Here is a 20,048-nt window from a genome sequence, read left to right as displayed (position 1 = left end):
ATGCATATATATTATATGGTAAAAAAAAATGTAAAGAAAAAAAAAGTACTAGAAAAGTGAGGGTCATATTTACCTTAAGAGGCCGTAAGTTATTTCATGGTGACACAGTGAAGACAGAGAAGTCACAGAGTATAGTCTCAGTAATGTTCTATTTCATGACTTGATGGAGTTGTACGGTGTCTGCTTTACAGACAATGTTTCAATGCACCTATAACTTTACACAATTTTCTTGATGTCACATTTGATAATAAAAAGGTTTAATCCAATAAACAAACACACTGCTTTCCCCTGATTACCTTACCTACCTTTGACTTAACTAATCTGGCCTCTTATGAGAGACAGATCTTTACAAAATTTGAAGTTTTCAAATGGGAATTTGACACTGAAATTTCACATGGAAAACAAGTCAAATCTAGTTGTGCTATTTGCAATGGATGATACGAGGCCTGGATTAGAGTTTACTCAAATCCCCTTTACACATCCCATTACCCAAAGCAGTAATACTTCCATAGAATCCTACAAAACCAGGGCATGAACAGTTTGGAAGCCACTATTACAGACTATCGGGGCACGAAAAAAAACCCAGATTTCATCTAACTTCAGCTCTTCATTTTACAGAGGGCTTTATGACATACCCAGGGTCATCCAGCCAATGAATGGCGGAGTGGGTTTAAAAGCCAGATTTGATTTTTAGTGGAGCATTTATTTTCACAGCTTAGTTTTTCAGTGAAGTAGCACTCAGAATCACTCATCTGCACTTTCTAATGTCTTCCACAATTTTTCTTACGGCAACTAGTTCTATTAGCAATGCTTTAGCAATAAACCAATTTTACGCATATATATGTGTGTGTGTGTGTACATGTATATTAATAAATATGCATATATCACACATACACAAAAATACATACTATAATGCATACTTATGTATATATGTATCCAAAAAAATAAGGTCCCTGTATAAAATTAAAATCAGTTGGTCACTTTAACCTCAACGAGTAAAGCAAGCAAGGGGAAGCATTTATTATAGGGTGAGTATAAATCAGCTGTTTCTTCTTTATTAAGTCAAACAAAGATGAAATAGGTTGAACTGCGCAACATGAAAGATTTAAAACATTGTTTATCAGAAGAATTTCCCCATATTATGAGTGTTTTAAATGTAGAAGTAAAATGTATCACCTCTTTTAAGGAAAAGATTCTAAAATTCTTTTCTCTTATGGTTGTAAAACAGGATAGATTTCTTTGGGACTTTCACAGTAACGGGAAGGACCCAACACTTCCTTTCCTGGCATTTTATGCATAACAATATCAGAATGAGGTTGCCACGGGGGTGTAGCTTCAGGACCAGCCTCACCCTGCTCCCAGTTCTGTGTGGCAGGCAAGGAGGTGCACTGTCCACACCTGCCTTCAAGAAACAACTTGCCAATCAGCTACAAACGGCGGCAAGGTCAGGCTCTTCCTTGGCAATATCTAGTCAAATCTCAGCACAACAGAGAAACCAGGGCACCACTTCTTGACAATGTGGGATGGCTCTATGGGTAATTTGTGTACCACAGTACCCACTGGCCTGGCCAAGACTCCAGAGCCGCACTGCAGTCTGAAGCCCTTCCTCCCTAAACCTCCTTCCCTCTCTTCCTCCTTTCATAGGTAGCAGACCCACATCACGATCTAAAGGTTTTCACTGCTTACTCTTGCTGCTTCTTCCTTCCATCTTTTATTAGCATTGCCCCCAATAAATCTCTGGCACTTGGAATTCCACACTGGTTTTCTAAAAGACCCAACCGACCAAGAAGGTCAGAGAGACTCTGATCACAGCCCTCTGTGTTCTTTCCTTTCCTAAGGACACCATAGTATTCAGTTACAGAAAAGAAGAAAGTTATCGTACTTCATCATAGTACACGCAGTTTAGATAGAAAGGGGGGGAAAACAGTATTTTAAAAGTACTGGTCTAGGAAAATTTAGCATGCCCACAAAATGGTTCTTTTGCCGAAAAATTCTGAAAGGGCCCTGTTCACTCCACCTTATTTATAACTTCTCCCTTCTTTATAAGATTTGGAGAAAAAAAAGGGAATAAAAAGGGCAGGGGACCAGAAAAGTCTCTCGTACTCTTTATCAGAGGTTGGGAGAAAGAAGCAATAGGGTGGTGGCAGGGATCCTAGAGACTAGGGCTGCTGAAGATCTCACCAGCTTTTCCTCCTGCTGACCTTCTTCTGGTCTTGACGGTCCCACTGCATCCAGTTCCTACCTGTCTAATTCCATCAGCATATTTTATCTTCCTGAGATCCCCTTTCCTTAGAGAAATGTCAGAGAGGTCCCACTGCTGTGGTAATCAAGACTCCTTACTCTTCTGAGAGATGGAACCATATTCTTTTTCATCTTAAACACTATCATTGATAGTGGTTACCTATGAGTTGAACTCCCCTCGTGCAGGGCTTCCTCTTAACAAGCACATTTCTGGTTCCTTGTCTTTCAGTGTGTTTATTTATTTTCTTTACCTCCCCTCTATCCCTGTCCCATGTGCTTGTCCCTCTGGTCTACTGTTTTGGTAGCTTTAATAGGGGTCACACCATAGCTTCTGATTTTACAATTTGATAAATGGCTGTGTGCTTACCTAGACAGTCATCAAGTGTGGATGAGTACTGATAAATCATCTCAATTGAGAAGGTTCAAATCAAACTCCACCTCTTCCAACTCCGGCTTCATTGAACTTAAGCTGTCTTACACTTGGACAGGTCATTTCCTACCCTATTCATTTACCTCTCTCTACTTTCTTTTATTTTTCACTTCTATGCATTAAAAAAAACCCTGAGAATTAAGGTTTATGACCCTAGGAGCTGTGAGTTTGATTTGGAATGTCCGCAGCCTACTCACACATAGCTACTCTGAGATCTAGTTGTAGACATCCTGAAGTCAGACTTAGCCTCAACTGTGGCTTTTTGTCTGGTGTCACTGGAATTGATAAAAGGGAGCCCACTGAGAAAAACAATGCAACAGTTATATCTCATTTTGCCTGGAAAAAATACTTACAAGATTCTTCAATTCCCTGGATTTTGGTACCCCTAGACCCCATTCCCCCAACACACCACACACGTACAAAGGTACACATGCATATACCCACACACACGTAACTTGGGCTCCCTTCTCTATTCTCAAAGCTCCCCACACCTGTGTGACTCTTATATTGTCTTGTCTCTCTACCTAGGTGAACTCTAACCACTTTTAGAGTGATTGTTACGGTCTTTTGTCTTATGTATTTTTGTACCACAGGCACCTAGCTCAACAGCAGAATCATGGTAGGATAATTATAGAAGAAAGGAAGAGACGGAAGAACTAAATGAATCGAGGCTACATTTAAGTTTAAGATTTAACTAAACAAGTAAACATGCACAAGCTATTTGATGTTTCTAAACCTCAGTTTTCTCGTCTGTAAAAGGGGAATATAATAATGCCTTTACAATATTTATTTTCTAGAGTATATAACTCTAGATAAAATCTAAAATTAGAATTGTTCTTAAATCAGAAAACAATTTGTTTTCAGCCCAAACAGGCTAAGCTTTCTACATTTTTTAAAAGTAAATATTAAATATCAATTTGTTTAAAAGCAATCAGTTCTGTTTCAAAGGCTCCTGCTGTGAGATTCATGTTCTACAATGAAATTTCATTTAATTCTCACCCTTAACACCTTAAGCACTTTTTTCAGATGAAGATTTTTATTTATACAATAAATGTTTGCATTTATGTTCACCATGACAGTCTGAGTTTTTTCATCTACTCGTTCAGGTTGACTTGAAATACATCTAGATCTTTTGTGGATGAAGTAATTGTACTGACATTACAAAATAAAATCTTCCAGAAAGAGACTGTTTAGACTTGTGTATGTGACCTATTCGTTGAATTCTCCTGGAAGGTTTTATGCCAGCAAGAACAATTTTTTTCTCTTTACAGATTAAATCGAATATATATATATTGCCAACACACAGACACACTGAGCCACCAGCCAGCAGGTTGACTCACTTGAATTTATAGTTATGATAAAGTCATTTGGAAAAACAAACTCAAGCTGTGAACCAGTGAGAACTAATCCCGGATTCAAAATCCAGTCCCTGACTGGGGCTGCACCACTGTGGCCGTGAACATGTGATCATGTAAATGTTCCCCTCAAGGCTATGGATGACAAGCCTGATGGAAAGGAAGGAGGAATACTGGGCCTACAACACTGCTCACCAAATGTGCTGACTAAAGAGAACAAGCAATTCCGTCTGGGACCCAGAGCCTCTGGCAGCTTCTCAGGGTAGCTTCTGCCTTTGGTGGCAAAACAAAGTTTGGGCTTTTTTTTTTTTTTTTCATTCATTGTTTTTTGAAAGGAGATGAGTATAATCATTTTTTAACATTGGCTCCTTTGTGTTACAGACAGTCTGTTAGCACACATTTTCAGATTTACTTCAGAAAAGAAATGAAATAGAAGTGTGGATGCATGTTAATTACCCAAAAACATGGTACACCAGATGGCCACCAAGGTCTGCTCCAGTCTAGTAGGTAAATAATGCTTCCCAATCCCTTTGTCCCTTGGAAAACCAAATTTTGAATTATATCCCTTCCTATTACTGTTAATGCAGGAAGTAACCAAGGGCAATAGAAAGCCACATTTATGAGTAGACTGTAAGGGCTGAGGGTAAACATCTTTTTTTTTTTTTTCTTTTGCTAAATTAGGCAGAATTATTGGGTCCAGAAGAAGTCAAGAAAAATGCTTATAATGCCCCAAAGCATAGACTCAGGCTTTCTTCTGTCAAAGCACAAACACTAGAGAAAACAAGTTTGTTTTTTCAAACCATGCATAATGTTTCAGACCTTATTGATATAGGTATAATGATTTTGACATCAAGATTCTTCTCACTAGGCTGTGTAATGGGCCCTCTTGTATTACTTACGGGAGATTTTTAAATTAATTAGGTCAGTATATACAGTCACAGTCCATTCTAAGAAAAACAAAACTTGAACTTTAAAAATGTCTTTCTCCTGAGTTGGGTATACACAATAAATTCTGCAAGACATTTCAAATACTATATTTCACCTCAGTGTGCTCCACGGCTGAAACCATTAACTTCAATAATACGTCTATAACTTAAGGGGCAGGGCAGTACATTTGGGATATTGGAATTTGGTCCCTCCCTCTCCTGTGGTGCCCTTCCTTTTTCCTTCACTAAGTAGGTAACTGGCTATCCAGGGCTATAAACAATGGATGTGACAGGTGGAAAAGCAGAAATAATCTGCAACAGAATTTAGTGGCTCCGGGTATAGACCAAATAGCTAGTAGAAGCTGGGAAGAAAGTATAGCTTCCCCACCCTGGGGAAGGAGTCCCACAACCTGGCACACATGCAATCAGCGGAGACATCATACAAGATGGGACCAAGGACAGAACCATAACCTCCCAGTGGCACTAATGATGATGGAAGATCAGGGTCAAGCCACAGCACAGACAATACAGTCACTACCTGCACACCGAAGGACAAATGCCCCTTCAGAACAAGCTTGGCATCTTGTATGATTCCTACATTGACATAAAATCCAAGGGAAAGGAGTGGGTAGACGGGGAAGAGAAATCTTCAAATTGATAGAGGTTATTTCTACCCACCCTGGCAGAATAAATTCTCAAAATAAAAATCAGATTGAGTTTGAAAAAAAGAAAAAATTCATTTTGCATAAGTGAGTTTGCTGATTGAGGGTCATGCCTGTAACTTTTATAAAGACCATCTTGAAGTTTGGGAGAAGACAAGGAAGGAAAACGGAACGACATTTCCTAAACGAACTTGGGACAGATGAAGATGAACAGATGAACAATTCTACTGAGGGAATTCTCCTGTTTAAAAGTAGCGGCCATTCTATGTATGACAGTTTCCTGGGCGCCAAGGGCTTTCCTTCCATTAACCTATCCACTCCTCCTAAAGCCTTAGGACGGCTGCAAAGTAGGAGGGGTGATCAAAGCACCCTCCTCTTCCTTCCTCACTTGTCTTGGCACAGAATCCTAGCCCTTCTAGCCCTTCAGAATGCCATCTGAAACTACAAATTCATGACGACCCATTTTCCACTCTCTCCGTGGTATGCTTATGGCTAATTACTTTATTTCCCAATAAAACTACCATTTTTTCAGGGCCTTAAAGTAAAATGCTACGCAAGTGAAAAAACAGGGCATATAATTAAACCCATCTCCCCCTTTGGAAATTCTCCACTTATCTGAAATGAAGCAGTTTTCATACATTTATAGTATAAAAAAGACTCATCTCTCTCTTTTTTAAAGATTTTGTTTATTTATTTTAGAGAGAGAGCATATGAGTGGGGAGACAGGCAGAGGGAGAAGGAAAGAATCACAAGCAGACTCTGCGCTGAGTGCAGAACCCGACACGGGGCTCGACCTCGTGACCCTGATCATGACCTGAGCCAAAACTGAGTTGGATGCTCAACCAAGGGAGCCGTCCATGCTCCCAAGACTCATCTCCTTTTTATGAGGTCAGACAACCATCACGTTTTCCAAATAAAAAACACAGGTTTTTATAAAAAATAAAATTGGGAAGAGGGATGGGTGTCTACGGAATTATAATTCAAGAAAATAAAATAATTTTTCTTGAAAAAAGCTAAAGGTTACACATTGGCCAGAACTCTGAATGAAGAGAATGCAATTTCCTTTCTTTATACTTTTCTGTTTTCTTCTCTGACGTCAATGATATTTTTTCATTTTATATAAGTTGACTAAGTTTTAAGTAACACCTCCTGAAAACAGAGAATCTCATAAGAAATAATGGATTCAACTTCCAAGTGACCAACTGACTGGCTCTATTTTCAGGACAGAAGCCAAGATTTGATTTAAAATAAAGAACCAGATAGTTTCTCAACAAAGATTACTGCCTGATTATCCAAAGAGCCTGCTCAAGTCTCCAGTTTAATTTACCCAAGACACATTTTGTAGTTCTCCACACATTATAGCATGCAACAACATGCCGTATCACTTGTGTGTTCTTCCAAATGTAACCACACCTTGCCCACATGGGCAGAGTTTTCTTCCTGCCTTATTGGCTGTCCCATTCTAAGGTTCCTTTGCTGACTCATTCTCTTCCACTTGATCTTTAGCAGTTGGCATTCCTCAAAGTTCAACCCTTGGCCCTCTTTTACTCAATGTTCTCTCTCTAGATGATTTCTTCATCTCCCCATGGCTCTCATTACTATCAGAACAGCCAGGACTACTAACGGTATACCTCTAGACCAGACCTCTCTCTGACCTCTAGGTCCCTATGTCTACAGATACCCAACATTCATGGACTGTTCACCAAATGTTATGCCAAGTGCTGTACGTGCATATTTTTAATTTAGTTTTTGATACATTTTCATATTTTACTATTTGCTTTGTTTCTAAGCATACATATAACATATATATTGTTATAAAACTTCAAGTGATAAAAAAAAGACGAGTCGTCTCAGCCCACCTACAGCTTCCCTTCCTACGCCACCTCATCTCACACCCACATCCCCAAGTATCTACTGTTATTGTGATGCATATTCTCACTTAATCTTCACAACAACTTGGTGGAAGTAGTATTACTGTTATCTTCATTTCACAGATGAAGAAAGTGATGCATAAGAAGATTTTAAAATGTGCCCAACGTCTCTTGGACAGTAAGTGACAGAAAAGGGATTACAAATTCAGGTTCGTGTCATTCAGCACCTTCACTTCTTCATTTTTATTTTGCTGCGTCACCTGGGTGTCCCTCAGAGGGCATCCCAAGTTCAACTGTCCAAACTTGAATTCAGTTTTCCTGCCTCGTACCCAGTCACCAAGCCTGGTCCTTCTCTTGGGTCTTAATGTCAGCAAATGACACAACCAAATACCCATGTGTTCAACTGAGGTAACTTGGGGTTATCCTTAAAATCCTTTCCTCCTTCATAATTCACATCTAACTGGTCACCAAACCTTGCTCATGTGGTTCCTAAATCTCTCTTGGATTTGTGAGATTCTCTATATCACCACCACCTCTGCTTCCAGACTTGCCACCTTCCAAAGCAACCTGTACACAACCATCAAATGGACCTTTGTAGAATGCTCACATGGGAGCATGTCCCTTGCCTCTTTAAAGTCTTTCGTTTTCCCATTGCTCTTAGAATCAAGTGAAATACCATTAGTATGGCTTCCAAGGCTCTCTTCAGTCCAACCCCTGCTCATATCCCTGCCTCCTATCCTAGATCTCTATATTCCAGGCACACTGGTCTTCTCTTAGTCCCTCAAACAAGTCACTCCCCTTTAAGCCACAGAGCTTTCACATATGCTCTTCCCTATACCAGGAGTTCTATTCCCCTTCTTCTTAACCCATAGTACTCTGTTCAGTATGCAAGCCTCAAGTTGCCCAGAAAAGCCTTAGCTGCCCTTTTATCTATTTCTTGTTCCACTCTTCTATGTTCCCTTACTACTTGGTACTTTGCATCTGTTAGTTCTATCACTAAATAATTAATCCACTAGTTTATACATGTTTTCCCTACTAGACAATGAGCTCCAGGAGAGTAAGAACAGTGTCTCTCTCACTCATCCTGTGCTTGGAACACAGAAGGCTCACAGCAACTCATGAAATGAAATTTGGTACAACCCTCGGTGAGTAGCCTCCTTAATTGGCTCTTAAGTCTCGGTTCTTGGAAAATTGGGATGGCGGCACAAGCTTAGAGTCACAGTACCTCTTTCAGGCAAGCTGGATTCACTGCTAGCAGGGTTACTTCTGGTAATAGTATTCAGAGACAGTTTAAGTAGTTCAAGGAGTTAAAGACGGTCTCCAGTGGAAGTCCCTAGGGAGCAGAAATAGAGCACTTTAAATCTTGGCCTTCTTCCTTCCCTCTTCTCTCAACCCAAGAGTCATCAGAGGAAGTCTAAACATTACAAAGCAAGATTACTGGAAAATCTTTTGCAAACTCGCTTCTCTGTATATTTCCAAACAGTACTACTTTAATAGATTCAAGTTTGCGGGACTTGATTCTAATTCCAAGACAACTCCCCAAACAATTCACCACAGAACAGAACATTAGAATTATGGTAGGTATAATTAAAATGCCATTGCATTCTAATATTGTCTCTTCCTCTGTTGCTCCCACCCACAACTGGTTTTTCATACCAACAAAGAAACAGCTGTGTAGATCAGCAGGCTTCCATCTGTGAGCTTCCTTCCATCTGCGGTCTCTCTAGCACTTGCACCAGGCAGAGCTGGAAAAGCAAAACACATTCTAGTCTTGATTTTACTCTTTCCCATTATTTCACATGTGCAAAAAAACCAAAAACAAACAAACAAACAAATAAAAAAAACAAAACAAAAAAAAACCCTGAAAGATCCTTTGGGGCTTTCCCTAAAATTGGCACTTCCAAGAAGTTCAATGGTAATTAATGACATTCCTTTGCCCTTTCTGAGTAATGCTATTATCAAGAGTAGAGAAGCAGCTGAGAAGGGATGAAGGACAGAAGAACAATCCTTATCCCATTACCTGGTAATGAACTGCCAAGGTTCAGGGAAATGACATTGTTATGACCATGCCTCATTCAACACAGAAAGAAATATAATCCGAAAAAATAAAAGTGATGAGGCACCCAGTACTTTAGAATAGTTGTCAACTTCTTTATTTCTAGTCCTTCCTTCATTCCCCAGCATCAGATTCCTATCAAATCTTCATCAAGCAGGTTCACTTGTCACTTGTCATCTCAGCAGACTTTAAAGCCTGGAGGATAGAAAACATCCAGGAAGTCTTAGTGTTCTCTGATCACTTGGTTACTCCCCTACTCATCTTTCAGTACTCAGTTCAAATCAGCTCTTCAGAAAGTTCCCTGATCTCTCCAGGACGAGTTAAGTACTATTTTTCTCTTATTGTTGCATGTTTGTATCAATTATACCCCTGGTTACAATGCTATAACTTATATTTACTTGTCTAGATCCTTAATTCACTGATTCTAATGTTTTCTGCTTTTGCATATGTCTCTAGAGTCTAAAATATGAATGAATGAATGAATGAATGAATGAATGAATTTATTGATTTTTATTAATTTCTCAGTGGTACAGCAAAATCTGCCCAACAAGCAAAAACTCTATGAAGTACAGTATACCTATCCATTGTCCATTATACTCTCTGTAATCCATGGATAGGAAGCAGGTTTGTTTTGAAGAAAGCAAATACAAGGACAAACTCAAATTCCTAGTTTAACCCCTCGTTTCTATCTTCTCTCTGATCTTATTTTTGCCACTTTAAAATATAAAGAAGAACAAACCAACAGTAATTACATAACTGTGACATTTTACTTTACCTTGCCAAACTTTAATTTCCTCAACTACGGTTTGTAGGGTAGGTGTGAGGATTTAATGGGGTCATGCATAACGCACAACAGAGCCCGTAGTATAGCACCTGACACATAATGAGTGGCAAATAGATTCTTAACTGGCATTTTTTTGAATATCAGGAACTTAGCATTGCATTTTGATTCTCCTCTATACTCCCCATCTTCCTCCTCTTACAAAGCTGTTAGCCATAAAGAAATGATCAAAAGACAGGAAATGAGAGGGAAAATGTAAAATAAAAATGGCTTAAACCCAGAAAATCCATCTTTGAAGAGAAACAATATATTTTATTTATACCAGATCCACATGCAATCTATCTAAAGGAATTTTCACTACCCACATGTCACTTCTTCTTTGATAACTAATGGTTTGACATATCTTTTGGCTCAAAAGACTTATCACCCTATAATGCAAGGGATGTGTTTACTGGGACAGCTGCCACAAAAGCAGCTCTGCAGATAGACTTTGTTCAACTAGCTGCTTTCAGACATGAGGGAACTGTCTTATATATATATAAAGGATATATATAACATATTATATATATCACATATATATATCAAAGGCACTAAAGCCCTGGTTTCATAACTATAGTACTCTAGTTAAAATTAATAGACAAAAGACCATAATATATCAAAGGGTAACCACATTTAACCATTGCTTTTCTATCGGTGACTCCAAATGGTCCTCTTTTTTTTCCCTTTGCCTTATAATAAAAAAATAACACACTAGATATCAATTAAAGGCCAAATTTTAAACTTAAAAAACAAAACAAAGTTACTCCTAATATTTTCATCATGTATACCAGGATCTCTCATTTGCCACCCAAGGAAGCACAATTAGTCAATCAACAAACATATTGGGGACCTGGAAGACACCAGTTTCTCTGCTGTTATTTGAGAATTCTTAGGTAAACAAAACACTGTCCCTGCTTTCAAGAAATTTATGTTCTAGTAGACAGGAAAAACTAATAAACTAAAATTTTCATACTTTGTAACAAGTACCATTACAAAGTTAATGATAAGGTGCTTGTAGAGCCCAGGAGGAACAGAGAATCCAGAAAGGCTTCCTGAAAAAAGTGGCATTAGCTGAATTTTAGACCAATAACAGACCTTAGTCACAGAAGGAGGAAAGCGGCAACCAGGGGGAGGGACTGTTTGTGCAAAGGTGTGAATGTCAACTTGTCCAGTGAGCTACAAATAGATCACTAGGGTGCCGACTGGGGTAATCTAGAGACCATGGAGAGGAGACAGGGTTTGGAAAATAGCTTAAGATCTCAAAGGTACTCGCATGTAAGGAACTTAAACATTTCCAAGCTGTTGACAGCCGTTTATGAATAAATAAATTGACATAAGCAGATCTGTATCACAGTAGATCACTCTAGCTGACTCGTAGAGAATGGATCATATGCAGAGATCTATCAAACTCTGTCACCCACGGTAAATGCTCTTATGTTGTAACAACCTAGTATACTTAAACACAGAGAAGGAACTAAATAATAGCTTCACAAAACAGGGTTGGACAGCCTGTGATACGCTGCTATTTTCTATTCCGGTTCAAGTTTTAAAATTCTGGCCTTGGCCTACTAAACTGATTTCACAACGCTCTAATGGAATGTGGCCCATGGTCTGAAGAACCACTGATAAGAAGAAAACAGACTATGGTCAGGGAGATCAGACAGGAGGTTACTGTAGTAATCCAGGTAGTAAGAGCGGTGAACTCAACTAAGGCAACACAATGAAAAGGAGCTGGTAACTTCTGCCTTATTAATAAAGCTCTACTGATTTCGCTTGCTATAACCTAGTTAAATAAACCTGGCAGCATTAGTGCACCTCTGAGATAATCATCATTTGAGTGCCTGCCATGTTTCACACTGTGCAAAAGGGCTTCACATGTGTATTAACTCTAATTCTGATTGCTACACTGCAGCGTAGATACTGTTATCTCCATTTTACAAATAGGAACAACGAAAGCCCAGGGAAATTAAATAGCTCTGCCAAAGTCACACAGATAGACATTAGCAGATTAGTATACAGCCAATCTTTTAGTGCTAGTTAATTCATACTAACTACAACAGTCTGATGAATGAAAATATTTCAGTACCTCTTGATGACTAACTTACTTCCAGCTTTTTGCTATTGTAAACAATGCTATCATAGACATTTTGGGGCCTCTCTTCCTGTAGAGTGGAATTCCCGGATCATAAGGTAAGATTACATTATAGATGTATTTTATTCTTATTAGGAAGTATCCATCAATACTTGTTAAGAACATCAATAGCTGGATTTTTCCCTAGGCCTCTTCTGCATCTATGAAAATGATCATATGATCTTGCAGTGTAGTTCTATTAGTATGATAGTTTTAAGGTTTTTTCTAACATTAAACCATCTTTGCATAATCCTACTTGCTCATATTTCTACTTTAATGTACCAGTGGAGTCTAAAAACCCTTGATAAGAAGAAACAAGTAGGAGTCAGGAAGAACGGACAGAAGGTTACTGTAGTAATTCAAGCCACCAAGGCAACATAATGAAAAGGATCTGGTAACATAATGACAAGTATTAACGTACTAATACCAATTTAGTTGAGACCTTTGCATCAATATCCATAAGTCAGATTAGTCTGTTGTTTCCTCTCCATCATGATCTTCTATTAGTTTCTAAAACATGGTATCTACTTCATAAAAATAAACTTGAATTTGTTCTTCCCTTTTAGAGTAAAAACTCAAATAATTAAGTAGCATTAACAGTCATGTCATCATCTTAGTTGAATTCTCCCATGAAACCATTGGAAGATGGTGTCTTTTGTGGGGGTGGACTAAGCCACTTTCTCTACATTTTTAAGCTAATTTGTCTGTGTAGACTTTCCTTGAGTCAGTTTTGGTACTTTTCATTTATTCTAAAAATTAATCCACTTAGTTTAGACATTCAAAGTATTTCCACAAAGTTGTGTAGTCTCTTGAAATATTTAAAAATTTTCTCTTTTCAACTATGGACTATGAGAAACAAACTGAGGACTTCAGAGGGGAGGGGGGTGGGGGAATGGGATAGACCGGTGATGGGTAGTAAGGAGGGCACATATTGCATGGTGCACTGGGTGTTATACGCAACTAATGAATCATCGAGCCTTACATCGGAAACCGGGGATGTACTGTATGGTGACTAACATAATATAATAAAAAATCATTAAAAAAATTTTTTTTCTCTTTTCAGGCTTATCGTTTGCGCTTCCTAATTGTGTACATGTATACTTTATCTCCTTTTTGCTTGATCAGGTTAGCCAGTGACATCAATTTTTTTCAAAAACAAACCTTTTGGTTTTATAGTATTTTTCTTTGCTAAAGTGTTCATTTAGGCTCTTAATTAATGCCTTCTGCTTATTTTGGTTTATTTGTTTTTTAATTTTTAATTTTAGATTGGATTTTTAAATTCTTTACCTTCCATTTTTTAGTCTTAGAGATATACGATTTAATGGCAGAAGTTTCTAAGTGTTAGAGTATTTTGTGGGTTTGGGTTTTTTGTTTTTTTGTTTTGTTTTGTTTTTTGGTGATTAACTTTAGTGTAACTGCATTAGGGAAAAAAAAAATAAGAAAATGCTCCTGTACTATATATAACACTTGGAATTTATGGATTTTCTATAGCAAAGTAGTCTGGCCCAACCTGTTTGTGTGAATAAAGTTTTGTTGGAAAATAGCTACACCTATTCATTTATGTATAATCTCTGGCTGTTTTTGCACTATGTCAGAGTTGAGTACTTGCAACAGGGACAGAATGGTCCACAAATTCTAAAATATTTACTATCTGGCCCCTTATAGAAACTATTTGCTGGCCTTTTTCTAAATCATCAATTTTTAGCCTAATTCATCTGTTTTGGATTTTTAAGATTTTCTAATATATTATTAAACTTTTGTCTATTTCCCAGTCAATTGTCTATAGTATAAAAGATGCTTCTGTAAATATAGATAATTTATTTTCATTGTGAATTTTAGCCTTTAGTTTTATAAAATATCTTAATGTATTATTTCCTTTTTTGTTTATTTTTATGGTGCAGTTATAGAACAACTTTTTTTTTTCAAGTTTTTATTTAAATTCCAATTAGTTAACAGTGTAATATTAGTTTCAGGTGCAGAATCTAGTGATTCATCACTTACATACAACACCCAGTACTCATCACAAGTGCCCTCCTTAATCCCCATCATTCATTTAACCCCTCCCCCCACTGACCACCCCTCCAGTAACCCTCAGTTTGTTCTCCATAGTTGAGAGTCTATTTGCTGGTATACCTCTCTTTTCTCCCCCCTATATTCATCTGTTTCGTTTCTTAAATTCCAGAGATGAGTGAGATCATATAGTATTTGTCTTTCTTTGACTGACTTAATTTTGCTTAGCAAATCACACTCTAGCTCCATCCTGTCATTGCAAATGGCAAGATTCATTCTTTCTGATGGCTGGGTACTATTCCATTGTGTGTGTGTGTGTGTGTGTGTGTGTATCACTTTTTTTTTTCTTTTTTTTTTTTTTTTTTTTTTTTTTTTTTAAAGATTTTATTTATTTATTTGACAGAGATAGAGGCAGCCAGCGAGAGAGGGAACACAAGCAGGGGGAGTGGGAGAGGAAGAAGCAAGCTCATAGATAAAGAGCCTGATGTGGGGCTCGATCCCATAACACCGGGATCACGCCCTGAGCTGAAGGCAAACGCTTAACCGCTGTGCCACCCAGGCGCCCCACTTTTTTTTTTCTTTTTAAAGATTTTATTTATTTGACACAGAGAGACACAGTGAGAGAGAGAACACAAGGAGAGGGAGTGGGAGAGGGAGAAGCAGGCTTCCCGCTGAGCAGGGAGCCCATTATGGGGCTCGATCCCAAAACCCTGGGATCATGACCTGAGCCAAAGGCAGACGCTTAACGACTGAGCCACCCATGCGCCCCATATACCACCTTTTCTTTATCCATTCATCAGCTGTGGACATTTGGGCTCTTTCCATAACTTCGCTATTACTGTTGATAATGTTCCTATAAACACCAGGGTACATGCATCCATTTGATCCAGTATTTTTGTATCCTTTGGGTAAATACCTAGTAGTGCAATTGCTGGGTCATAGGGTAGTTCTATTTTTAACTGAGGAATCTCCACACTGTTTTTCAGAGTTGGCTGCACCAGTTGGCATTTCCACCAACAGTGTAAGAGTGTTCCCCTTTCTCCACATCCTCGCCCATACCTGTTGTTTCCTGTTGTTGATTTTAGCCATTCTGACAGGTGTTAGGTGATATCTCATTGTAGTTTTGATTTGTATTTCCCTGATGATGAGTGATGTTGACCATCTTTGCATGCATCTGTTGGCTATCTGTGTGTCTTCTTTGGAAAAAAGTCTATTCTTGTCTTCTGCATGGCTTTTAACTGGATTACTTGTTTTTTTGGGGGGGAGTTGAATTTGATAAATTCTTTATATATTTTAGATACTAACCCTTTATCAGATATGTCATTTGCGAATATCTTCTCCCATTCCAAAGGTTGCCTGTTAGTTTTGCTGAATGTTTCCTTCCCTGTGCAGAAGTTCTTTCATCTTAATGAAGACCCAATGTTTATTTTTTGCTTTTGTTTCCCTTGTCTCTAGCAAAGTATCTAGTAAGAAGGTACTAGAGCCAATGTCAAAGAGGTTGCTGCCTGTGTTCTTCCCTAGGATTTTGATGGATTCCTGTCTCACATTTCGGTCTTTCATCCATTTTGGATTTATTTTTGTGCATGGTGTAAGAAAGAACTCTGTCTTATTATTTTTCAGTTTAAATTTTACCTTGTCAGATATCAATATTCTGACCACTGATTTATTCACTTGATATGTCCTTGAAAATAATTTTATTTTCAGCCATTCTGAATCTCTTTCCTTTGGACATCTCTTAATATAATGTAGTTTTGGATGCTGCTTTGTTCACCAGTCAGAAAAAATTCTAATAGGTCAATTAACCCCTTCTATTTCTTTATATGATTTGTATTTTGGCTCCAACTCCGCCATACTGTTTTATGTTATATAGAACACTTAGTACCTCTTTTTTTTTTTTTTTTTTTTGGTTATTTTCTATTTGAAAATAGAACAATATTATAAGATAATAACCTTTTTTTGTTTTCCCTGCATCTCCTTGAACATCTAGCTTAAAACAATATTAGTGTACTCTCAATAATAACTATGAAACTATCAGTAAGTTTTTTAAACTTTTCACGTTTCTCTTATTCTCCCCTAATATTTTGATAGCTATAGTATATTATCATTTTTGGAGTTTACAGCTATTACGCACTATACACTTTCTTACATAACTATTATTTGGTTTTAGTCTTATTTGCAAATGTATGTTTAATATTCATTACCAGTGCTTACTTCAATTTTCTTTTGTTTTTTATCATTGCCTAAAGCTCATTCTTTTGTAAATTCCTCAGAAAAAATATTCCTTGAATTATTGCATGCTAATAACTGTTTGTGTGCAACTGTTCTATCAGAAAGTCATTTTAGCTGGTCATAAAGTAAATGGCTCACATTTTTTTTTTATTAAGACTATTAACTTTTAGCGTAAGCCATGACTATCAAGAAGTTTGATGATATCAAATTTTCTTTTTTTGATAAATGTCTTGGTCTTTTTTTCAGTTCTCAATTTATTTTTCTGTTTTATTTAAAGTCCAGTAATTTTACTGCAATAGGACTTTGCAGTTCTCTGCATATTTTAAGTGACATAATTTTATACCACATCTCAACAGATAAATGGTGAGTTCTTTCAATGTATAGTGTTGTCTCCTTTTTAAATTCAAAAACATTTTCTTGAGTTACAGTTTTTACTATCTGTTCTTTTCCAATGGTTTAGTTTTCTTATTCAAGGATCCCTAATTATATGCATATTGGACCCTCTTTGCTATCTTCATCTCGTACATTTTTTGAACTATTTTCTCATCCTTCATGTTCTCTTTTTGCTTACTATTTACTTTCAGGTGTTACTCGTGGTATCTACTCTCATGTTTATTCTAGACTGTATTTCTGAAATGATTTTTTTTATTATCAATTCTTGTTTTAGTCTCATGTATGCTGTTCTTTCATATCACCTATAACTTTTTTAATTTTTAGCTCCTTTTGAAATGTTATATCATCAGGTTATACTTTTTGTTTTATGGTCATGTCTTCCTGCTTCAGTTCTCTGTGGGAACATTATTATGCTCCTTATTCTTGCTTTCTTTTTTTCCTCATAATTACTTGCCATGGAATCCAGTTTAGTTTTCCTTAACTTATAGGAGGGATGGATGGGTTTTAAGAGCTTTTCTAGCATTGTTTATCTATAACTCTGCTTTGTAGTTTTTTTTCTTTACTATTTTATTTATTTGAGGGAGACAAACAGATATAGCAAGAGAGAGCACAAGCAAGGAGGAGAGGGAGAAGCAAGCTCCCCACGGAGTAGGGACTCCTGACACCGGGGCTTGACCCCAGGACCCTGAGATCATGACCTGAGCGGAAGGCAGACGCTCAACCAAATGAGCCATCCAGGTGCCCCTCTGCTTCGTAGCTTTACTGAAGTGTTAAAAGCTATAGCCTCTCACTTTCTGACAATCTCTTGGCTCTGTGCCTTTCCTCCACTTCTATGTAAACTTCCTTCTGCTCCTACTGACACTGTTCTGCCTAATTTATACTGTATTCCTGTCAGTTTCCCATAGATTTGTGTTTTGTTTTGAGAGTGAATAGTGCTGCTCTGGACTTTTCAGACCTTACCATATCCCTTGCACTCATTCTCAAGTTGGTATATATAAAACCTTTTTCCATTTTTAGCTGCTGTTTTCAAATTGGCTACAGTGTTTTCTAGTGAGTACCTGTTGATTATTTTTAAATACTCTGGGGTTTTTCCTTCTTTCTATTTGGCTATCCCTAGATTATACAATGTCATGATTTGTCCTTACCTCTTCTGAAGTGTGGTTTTAGGAATACCTTGTCTGCTAGCTTTATTGTAGGTAGTGCTCCTTTTATTCCAAAGTGACATCCTAATTGTTTGCCAGCATTTGTAGAGAGATTCAAAAGGATTAAAAATTATACCACTTTCATCATTTTCCCAAAATCCTTGTCTAACTTTTTAAAAGTGATATTTAAAAGGCTTACATATAATGATAACCAACACTTGTAATTCTGATCTTTTATACTCATTATTTCCCAGATTATTACTAAATCTCCATTACATTTTTTTGTCCTTAAAAAAAAAAAAAAAACTAATCTGTTCGGTAACTTCTATAACAATAGGTTTCACAGGTAAAACGCCTATTTCTAAGTGTTTTTAAATTGTTATTACCTATTATTTGGTCATAGATCTTACATTGAAATCTTCCCAAAGCAACCATGTCATCACATATACTTACCAATTTGGCTTTCTTTTTTTTCCCCTGTAGTTTTGGCTCCTACATATTTTTTTCCTGGATATATTTTGAATCTTTTTTTCCCCCCTTAAAGATGGGCTGGGGGAGGGGGAGGAGGAGAGAGAGGATCCCAAGCAGGCTCCACACCTAGCACGGAGCCTGATGTGGGGCCTAATCCTAGGACCCTGAGATCATGACCTGAGCTGAAATCAAGAGTCAGATGTTTAACTGACTAAGCCACCCAGATACCCCCTGAATGTCTTCTATTTGTGAGAGTAGGGACCCTCAGAAATTTAATCTTTAATGCTGCTGGACCCAGAGGACCAACTTATTCTTTTTTAACATACATTTAGTATATAGTTAAATAAAACAAAATGTCCTACTAAGTGAGCATTTAGATTGTTTTCAAATTATATCTATGGCTTACAGTGTTTTACTGACATCCTTGAGTACTTTTGTGAGTATTTCCATAGAATATATTCTTCATTCTTCGATGTAGAATTGCTCTGTGCATATTTCAAATTTTGGCATAAATTTTCAAATTGCTCTTGAAAGAAGCTCTCAGAAAAATGTGTATGTTTATTCTCAGGCTAGCACTGCTAGTATTTTCTGAGAATTGGTTAAGTCCAACAAACAAATAGTACTCCCTATTATAGAACGGAAGCGAGTCAAAGGTCAACCCATGAACAGGTCCAAGATTTTCCTCAAAAAATCAGTTTGAGGGTTTCTCCAGTTCATGGACAGACAACTGGTTAGTTTAAAAAATCCTAAATCACAAGCCAAGGGTACAATAATTTTAACTTGACCAAATGTCATATGAGTATCATAATGCAAGCATGTACTTGGCCAGATGATTTCACCCTCCTTTCACCCTTAACCTTCCAGTCTTCTCTGTTTGGTATGTGGGTCCACTCCACTGCTACCATGCTGTGAATGCTGCTTCTTGTTTGCTATTTAGAAAATAAGTCACACTTCCCTCAAGATGAAGGAAGTAAAAGGGGCACCTGGGTGGCTCAGTCGTTAAGTGTCTGCCTTTGGCTCAGGGCGTGATCCCAGTGTTCTGGGATCGAGCCCCGCATCAGGCTTCTCCGCTGGGTGCCTGCTTCTTCCTCTCCCACTCCCCCTGCTTGTGTTCCCTCTCTCGCTGGCTATCTCTCTCTCTGTCAAATAAATAAAATCTTAAAAAAAAAAGATAAAGGAAGTAAAAATAAAGCAACAGAATACAGAAAAGGTAGAAGAGTAAGAGGATTAAATCTTAAAACCAAGAAAAAGCATACACGCTCGCACAATAAAACATTTTGGGAGGAAAAATAATATAAGGTAGCAAAACAA

General features: G+C 37.6%; 1 long non-coding RNA gene across 1 annotated transcript in view; it reads right to left on the bottom strand.

The window, feature by feature from the left end:
- Positions 1–20,048, bottom strand: part of LOC123001044 (uncharacterized) — a 420,245-nt gene that overhangs the window by 155,851 nt on the left and 244,346 nt on the right. Inside the window, exons 3-4 of the long non-coding RNA XR_006409555.3 lie at positions 9,142–9,230; positions 8,711–8,818 (exon numbers count right to left, since the gene is read on the bottom strand). This is a non-coding gene — a long non-coding RNA (uncharacterized LOC123001044). The remainder of the gene's footprint in view (positions 1–8,710; positions 8,819–9,141; positions 9,231–20,048) is intronic.

The sequence above is a fragment of the Ursus arctos genome, unplaced genomic scaffold (assembly GCF_023065955.2).
Source record: "Ursus arctos isolate Adak ecotype North America unplaced genomic scaffold, UrsArc2.0 scaffold_5, whole genome shotgun sequence".
Taxonomy (NCBI): Eukaryota; Metazoa; Chordata; class Mammalia; order Carnivora; family Ursidae; genus Ursus; species Ursus arctos.
The sequence above is the reverse complement of the archived record's forward strand: the minus strand, read 5'-3'. Positions and strand labels throughout refer to the sequence as shown.